The sequence below is a fragment of the Furipterus horrens genome, unplaced genomic scaffold, assembly GCF_987537825.1.
Source record: "Furipterus horrens unplaced genomic scaffold, mFurHor1.1.pri manual_scaffold_8, whole genome shotgun sequence".
In the NCBI taxonomy this organism is placed as follows: domain Eukaryota; kingdom Metazoa; phylum Chordata; class Mammalia; order Chiroptera; family Furipteridae; genus Furipterus; species Furipterus horrens.
In genome coordinates, this window is record NW_028327178.1 from 60,932,596 (window position 1) to 60,941,690 (window position 9,095).

General features: G+C 40.8%; 1 pseudogene; it reads right to left on the bottom strand.

The window, feature by feature from the left end:
• Positions 1-1,313: 1,313 nt before the first annotated feature.
• Positions 1,314-2,275, bottom strand: LOC150003028 (heterogeneous nuclear ribonucleoprotein A1-like; annotated as a pseudogene).
• Positions 2,276-9,095: the final 6,820 nt, after the last annotated feature.

Below are 9,095 nucleotides of genomic sequence, written 5' to 3' on the forward strand. Positions count from 1 at the left end.
CAACTTCCAACCGAGCCTAGGGTGTGTGTGGCACCTCCACCATAGAAAGCTATCATTTAGAATAGAAGGGCAAATGAAATACTTTCCAGACAAGGTAAATCTAAAGGAGTTCATCATCATCAAGCCATTATTATGAGATTTCAAAGGGAATTACTTAAGAAAAAGAAGATCAAAATTGTGAACATTAAAATGACAACAAAGTCACAACTATCAACAAGTGAATCTAAAAAAAAACCAACTAATCCAACTAAGCAAACTAGAACAGGAACAGAATCATAGGTAAGGGGATCATTTGGAGGGTTATCAGCTGGGAAGTGCTAGGCTGAGAAATGGGGAAATGGTGCAGGGATTAAGAAGCATAACACTGGGAACACAGTATTCATTGAGTTATATCTTATATCTGACACTTGTTTTTGACTAACTTTTGGCATCTGAATCCAAAAATTACCCCAGTTTTTCTCTATCATATCAACTTTTTAAGGTACGGGCTACCCTCCCTTTGTCCCAAATATCATGCAAAATGTACATACAAAGGAAAATAAAGAAAAAATTACCTGAATATGCTGTTTATTTAGAGCTTTTTTTTTCAAGAGGATATTGTTTATTGATTATACATGATAATGGATGATACACAAACTTCATTCCCATCTATAATTTTATTGTACCATAATTCAATTTAGATATATTGCATAGGATGTACCAACAATCATTAATAACCAAATAAACTCCATGACTCTGTTTGGGTGACCCTTTTAATGGTGAACTCCCGGTCACAACACAGTAACTTAACAATTCAACTACACCAAGGTTTCTGAAGACAATGGCTTGTATGCCCAAGCAGGTTGTAAATAAATTTCAAATGGAACCTGGCATCACCCTGAAGGAATTCTAACTTCACACTGTTGGAGTAATTTACCAAGACGGCTTCAGAGTAGACTAACTTTACACAGCACATTTTTAAAAAAACACATTTATTCGGCGTCATGATCAGACTATTACATTTAGCAATCAACAGCATGGGTGCAAAAAAAGAAAAAAGGAGAAAAAAAAACTACATTAAAAACCCTTTGTTGGAATCCTTTTCACTTTCCACAGAACAGAAACTAAAATAACCTGTTATATAATTAGTCACAAATACAGTCCTCGAGTTTTTTGCCCATTCACATGAGTATTGTCTAAAACATGTCTGCTCTGTAGCAGCTAGGCCCTGCCACCACGGTGCTTGGCTGAGTTCACAAATCTTTTGTAACCTGTAGCTTCCCTATTACTTCTCTGGCTCTCCTCTCCTGGTAAGCTTTGTTTCCTGGTAGTAATTAAAACCTTCTGCCACTGCCATAACTACTGCTGCTGCTGGAACCATCATAGCCACCTTGGTTTCATGGTTTGGCAAAGTATTGGCCTCCACCACCACAAGGGCCAGAGCTTCTGCCTCCAAAGTTTCCTCCTTTCATGGGTCCAAAATTTGAAGATTGATTGTTGTAATTGCCAAAATCATTGTAGCTTCCACCACCTCCAAAATTACCTCCATCATTACCAAATTCATTATAGCTATCCTCACTGCGACCATATCCACCACCACTACGGCTACCACCAAAGCCACCTCGACCACTGAAGTTTCCTCCATGACCAAAGTTGTCATTCCCACCAAAACCACCTCCACGTCCACCTCCGAAGTTTCCAGAAGAACTTCGACCTCTTTGGCTGGATGAAGCACTAGCCATCTCTTGCTTAGATAGGGCTTTCCTCACTTCACAGTTGTGGCCATTTACAGTATGGTATTTCTGAATGACAATCTGTCTACAGAGTCATGGTCATCAAAGGTTACAAAAGCGAAGCCTCTCTTTTTGCCACTGCCTCGGTCAGTCATGATTTCAATCACTTCATTTTTCCCATACTGTTCAAAATAATCTCTTCGGTGATGTTCCTCGGTGTCTTCTTTAATACTACCGACAAAAATCTTTTTCACAGTTAAGTGTGCACCAGGTCTTTGAGAATCTTCTCTTGAGACAGCCCTCTTTGGTTCCACAACTCTTCCGTCCACCTTGTGTGGCCTAGCATTCATGACTGCATCCACCTCCTCCACAGTGGCGTATGTGACAAACCCAAAGCCTCTGGAGTGCTTGGTATTTGGATCTCTCATCACCACACAGTCTGTGAGCATTCCCCATTGCTCAAAATGGCTCCTCAGACTCTCATCTATTGTTTCAAAGCCCAAACTTCCAATAAAGAGCTTTCGTAGCTGTTCCAGCTCTTTGGGAGACTCTGACTTAGACATGATGACTGCAGAGCAGGAGACTTCAACGATGCTTACTCAGCGGCGTCCACTGGCAGAAAGGAGTAATCTAATGAACATATCTCTAGAGCTATTTTATTCATATAAAGGCTATATGTTGTTACTGTAAGTCAAATTGTGTACAAGTAGTAAAGTCCTGCTACCAAACATACATATTAAGGTATTTTTTCTTTTCAAATGACAGTCTAGGAAATGCCAAAATGAGATACTTGAAACAGTCTCCTTCAGTTGGCAAAGCTGTAACAAATTGCTTCATGAGACCCAGTTTTATGTGCAGAGGTGGGAATATAATGTTCTTTCTGTCAACAAGTGGCTCATGGAGAATGTTTGGATCACCAGGTTTGAGGTCAGATCTTGGAGGCCAAATCAACTTCACCCAATACTTCTCATGAGCTCTTCTGTCCCACATACACAGAAAACAGGGATACTTGGTGTATCCATGTTGTTGACCAAGAAGAAAGCAGACCGTTTTAAGGTCAACACAGATGATCCAGTTGTGCTTGTGATATTGCAACAGATCAATGACTCTTTCTGTCTTCATATTCTTCACGAAAACAAACCAAATGACCAATTGGGACTGCACCAAATAAATTGCCATTGTGGAGAAGGACACACTTCAAGCTCCACTTTGAGCTATCGATGAACTGTCGTCATTCAGTTGCATTATAGATTGGAATTCCCAATTCCTCCATTAAACCATGTATATTATGGCAATACACAAAGCCACCGTCACTTCGAAAGTACTGCAGAAATGCACTTTCTCTTGATCAAAAGTATAATGCCTTTGCTTCTTTTTCAAGCAAGTTTTTCTCATGCAGTCTTGATGCTAGGAGTTCTGAAGCCTTTTTGGATAGTCCCAAATCTCGTGCCAAGTTATTCAACTCATACTGATCAAATCTCTTATGAACTGAGTCATCTCCAATTTCAAAATCTTCATCGTTTCTGTCACTTAGTTCTTCACCATACTCCTGTTTTTTGAAATAGGGTGGTTCATTGAAAAGTGGCACTGGGATTTCAGCTGAATGAGGCACTGGGTGTATAGCTGATGGTAGACTAGGATACTCTATTTTACATTTATTTTGCTTGTCATATCCTGACGTTTTTACTATACAAAAGTAACTGTCACTTGAATGATCTCTGGGCTCTCGCCAAACCATAGGTATACCAAATGGCAAGTTATCACGTGTTTCCTTTGTCCACATCCATAAACTCTTGACACATTGCTTGCACACCTTGTGAGGGGCCCAAGACTTATCCTGATCACCAAGTTTTACTTTAAAATATGCAAAATAGGCTTGCCTGACAAATGCTCTGATGTTTGTCCCTTGGGAATGGTGAAACTGCCACAGTTATAACAAAATGAATCAGGATTGTTTAGGCACTTACGACGAGAAATAGCAGAGGTAGGTGTGATCTGAAGGAAAGGAAATAAGTAAGTATGTAAATAAAAAAATAAATTCTGCTAACTCCTTGTATACAGAAAAGAACTCAGACTACACTTCGGAATATGATTCACTATATAGAGCGGCACACAACCTCTCACCACCCTGTCTCATGTGTAACTGAAAGTCTAGACAAGTATGAACCTGTTGCTGGTCTCCAAGGTCATCTCCCACCCCTCCCCACTCAAGGGAGGTTTGCTCTCAGCCAATAGGAGAGCACTAGTGCTTCCCTCGATCCAGGCTCAACCTAGCCTAGAGTGGTTGCATTAAGATAAGCTGTACAGAAAAACCTTGATGTGATAAAACTAACTGCAATTTTGAAATCAGCATGCCTATTTAAATCTAAAACAGCTGAAAAATCAAACTCAAGAGGAATTATGTTAAAAATTGTTCCCTGGTGTAATTGGTTGGTACAAAATAGACAGGGGGAAGTTAAGAATATGATAGGAAAGGGTGAAGCCAAAGAACTTACATGCATGACACATGGACATGAACTAAGGGGGGGTGGGATTGCTGGAGGGAAGTGGGGTACTGGGCAGAGGGGAGCAAAGGGAAAAAGTTGGGACTATTGTAACAACATAATAAAATATACTTTAAAATAAAATAAAATTTTATTTTACAACTAAAAACATTATTAATACGGTAAGGTTTATGTTATATGATTTTTACCGCAATAAAAATAAACATACATGTATTATCTCACAGTTTTTGTGGGTAAGGATCTGGGCACAACTTAGCTGAGTCCTCTGCTTCAGGGTCTTTCACAAGGTTGTACAAGGGCTGGGGTCTCATCTGAAGGCTCTACTGGGGAAAGACCTTCTTCCAAAATTACATGATTGTTAGCAGGATTCAGTTCCTCGTGTGATGTTGTCTTGAGGGCCTCAGTCACTCACTAGCTGTTGTCCAGAGGCTGCCCTCAGTGCCTTGCTATGTGGGCTTCTTCAATGTATCAGATTACCTCTTTAAAGTGTGCAAGCTGGTAGCAGGATGGAAGTCAGATTTTTTGTAATCTAATTACTGAAGTGACATTCCATCACCTTTGTCATATCCTACTAGGTAGAATTAAGTAATTGGGTCCAGCCCATATTAAAAGAGAGGGGTTTATACAAGGGCATGAACACCAGAATGCAGGGATCATTGGGGGCTGTCTTAGGAATCCTGTAGGCAGAAAAAGCATGTCCATTAAGAAATATGTTTCCTCCCATTTTTTAAAAGAAATGCTTAACTGTCTTAGTTTATCTTTTGTTTTCACATTGTCAGTGGAAATATAAACTTAAGAAATTCTCTCTTTTTAACTCTAGTAGAAGAAAAACAATTATACAGTTGAAATGGTGTCATGGGGTGAATGTTTGTATTCCCTCCCAAAATTCATGTGTTGAAGCCTGTACAACCTATGTGATGCTATAAGGAGGTAATTAGGTTTATATTAGCTTATGAGGGTTGGACCTTCATGATGGATTATTGCTCTTATAAGAAGAGTAAGAGAGAGTAGTCTCTCTCTCCATGCACATGCACTGAGGAAAGACCATGTGAGTCCCCAGCAAGACAGTGGTTGTCTACAAGGAAGGATGCAGGCCTCCACCAGAAACTGAATCTGCCAACACCATCTTAGACTTCCCAGCTTCCAGAATTGTGAGAAATAAATGTCTTCTATTTAAGGCAACCAGTCTTTGTATTTTGTATTTTGTTATAGCAGCCTCAGCTAAGACAGACAGTAAATGGTATTTTAAAAAAATATTTTATTTATTTATTTTTAGAGAGAGGGGAAGGAGAAAGAGAAGGAGAGAAACATCAATGTGTGGTTGCTTCTTGTGCACCCCCAACCGGGGGCCCAGCTGCAACCCAAGCATGTGCCATGACCAGGAATCAAATTGATGATCCTTTTGTTTGCAGGACAGCACTCAATCCACTGAATCACAGCAGCTGGGGCTCATGAATAGCATTCGACAGGCCTCCAATGTCAGGGATGCAGCAGTTAGAGGTGGGGACTGAAGCAAAAAGGAGATTATCCCCTCAGCTAATGGGGAACCCTTGACTCACTGCACCTGGCTGTTGGCATGCAGGAGTTCAGGCTCAGAATGGCCACTCTTCAGATTTTCCCACGGAAACTGGAAGTAAAGATTTCAAAAGAAATAATCTTATTTTTAAATTTGGCAGCTAATCAAAGTTTTTAGAAGTATTGTGCAGGCTAAGAAGTTGCAGACAGAAAAGCATACTCCAGCCCAATAATGACTGTAGGCACCACATGATACCACCTTTTCTTTTTTCTTGGCTTCTGAGTGGGGTTGGGGAGAGGGTGTCATATTGCCCTAGTTTCCCATTTACCTTTTTGACTGCTACTTTTTACACTATTTTACTAGATAGTTTCTTTTTAAAACATTAGATGTTGACATTGCTTAAGGCTCTGCCATAGGCCTCCTCTTCTCACTCAACATACTTTGCTGGGTATCCCAATTACTCTGACTCAATATACTACTTCTGCACTGACCTCTCCTAAATCTAGATCCACTGCTCAAAACTGAACTTAATGTAACACACCTGACTTCTCAACTTCACATTTCCCTAACCCAACTCACCCTGTCTCTAGTCCACCCATTAGCTCCCCCTGCAGAGCTCCTCACCTCTGTTAATGGCCCCACCCAGATGCATAATTCAGAAACCTGGGGCAATCCTTGACATCTTCATTCCCCCTCATTGTCCATATCCGACCCACCACATCCTTCTTTGTCCCTCTATACACAGAGTTCCTCTTATGCTTGACTTCTGGGGATCAGCAACAAACAAGAGAGGCAAGATCTCTGCCTTCCTGATGCCCACAGTCTAGCTGACACAATAGTTTTAAACCAGTTTTTATAGCTGTGAAATTAATTTTAAAAAGAACTTACCCAACAGAATTGGGTATATGAGGACTAAATGTGTTAATATAATGTAATATCCTCAGAACACTGTCTGTCATAGAGTGCTCCACAAATGCAAGTTGTTATTGTTGGAGAAAGTAAAAAGATCATAAACAAATAATGAAAAGAAGGTGTTGTAGAAGAAAACAGGAGAGTGGACCTCATTTCACTGCACAAGGAAGGCTTCTCTGAGGAGGCCATGTTTTGGATGAAATGGGAGAGATGAAAAGGGATCAGCCAAGCAATCATGATGGGAGAGAACCAGTACAAACACAAAAGGTGATACTGGTATGGACTAATGTGGAGGAGGCAGAGAAAGGAAAAAGAGGACCCATATCAGATATACTTTGGAAGTAGAATTGACATGATTTGCTGTGTGTGGGTGAAGCAAGGAGAAAGGAGGAATCAAAGAGGATGCCAGTATTTTGGCTTTAATTAGCCAATTTCATTTATTGAAATAGTAAGCCTAAGGCACTACCTGGTATGGGGAGGGACAGAAAACAAGATTACCATTGGAGATGCCCAATAGTTCATTTCCTGCATGGTTGCTTGAATCCATACTGTCCCTCCCTCTCTACTACCACCCCTTAGTCCAGGCTGTTAGCCTGTCTCCCTAAACTTCTGCAATAGCCTCTACTCTGTTTTATTCCTCTCCAGTCCTCCCTCACTCTACATCTAGAGTGGCCTTATCCACACGAACCTTCTTTAGCCACTCCCTCACAAGCAAATAATTGCTCAGTCTAAGACTTCAATAGGTGCTACTGATTTACAGATGTATCAGCTATTGCAGCCAAGAAGGGTCCTTAACAAATTCTCAAATGGTCATTATGCTTCCACATTCCTTAACCATCTGCTCTGTCATTACAAGAGGCAGTGCGACATGGTGACAGAAGCCAAGTTTTTAGAGTCAAGTAGAACCTGCATTCAGTTCAGGTAAGTTACTTATGTCCTGGAGACCCTAGTCATTTTGTCTGTGAAAAAACTTTTCATATTTAATTGCTGTATTGGAGGTCAGGAAGACCATCCTCAGGATCAGTGATTTGCCTGAAGGACTCAGACAACTCAGAAAAGCTATTATACTCATGGTTAGAGTTTATTACAATAAAAGAATAAAGATTAAAATCAGTGAAGGGAAAGTGCATAGGGCAGAGTCCAGTAGACATCAAGTGTGAACTTTAGTTCTCCTTACCCAGAGTTCTACCGACAGTGCTTAATTCTCCCAGCAGTGATGTGTGACAATATGCACAAATTACTGTCAAACAGGGAAGCTCATTGGAGTCCTACTGTTCAGGGTTTTTGTTGAGGGTCCGTTAATAGGCGTGGAGCACAGTCATTCAGTCTCTACTACCCCTCACTTCCAAGTCAAACTGAAACAGAATAATCCATGGGCCCAGGAAATAAAAACAGCTGTTCACCATAAATCACACTATTAGCTATCTGGCATGGCCCAGGACCCCAGGTATACAAAGACACTCTTATCAGGCTAGATATTCCAAGGCCTTATTGGTTGTCTCCCAGGAGCCAGTCAAGTCCTTGGAATGAGCAGGGTTTAGCACCTCAATCCTGCTGTGTTATCCTTTTCCTGCATACTTGGTTTGAACAATGGCCATGGCTATCAGCCAGAGTCCAGTCAGAAAAATCAAAACCACTGTAGTTATTTAAAACTAAACAGAAAACATGTATGAATGACCCATGGACAGGGACAACAGTGTGGGAATTAAGTGTGGGAGTAGGGGATGGGATGGGCAGAGGAGGGCAAAGGCGGAAAAATTGAGACAACTGTAATAGAATAACAATAAAAAAGTACTTAAAAAGACATAAAAAAATAAAACAGGAAGAATTTAATGAAAGGGGTTCATCACACAGGTAATAGAACAACTCAAAAGCTAAGCAGGAGGCAGTGAGGAAACCCAGAAACTGGCAGCAACAATAGGAAGCTCCCACTGCCCCTAGGAGTAGAGGTACTATTACTAGGGCCCAGAAGCTAGAGTAATCTGTGGGAACTGATATGTGGGGCTAACTGGTGGGTTTGGACCCACAGAGGGAGAGGATGTCCTGCAGGCTGTGGTAACTATATGGGAACATCAGCTCCCATTTCACTCCCAAGGAGAGGAAGAAAGGGTAAAATAGCTTGGCTTCTCCCTTCCTCCTACCTGTCAAACTCCCACTAGTATGTCCCATTAGCTGAATCCAGCCATGGACCAAGGGACCTTGGGAAATGTAGTTTCTAGACGGAAGATACCCAGGAAATTATTTAGACACCATTTACTTTAGGCTTGTTCTTATTTATTTATTTCTCAATGCCAGATTAATTTATTTTTAAGAATACTTTATTGATTATGCTGTTACAGTTGTCCCAATTTTTTCCCTTTGCCATGTTCCCTCCAGCAATACCCCTTTCTCATCCCACCTGATAACTCTCCAAATGATCTCCATACCTATGATTCCGTTTCTGTTCTAGCT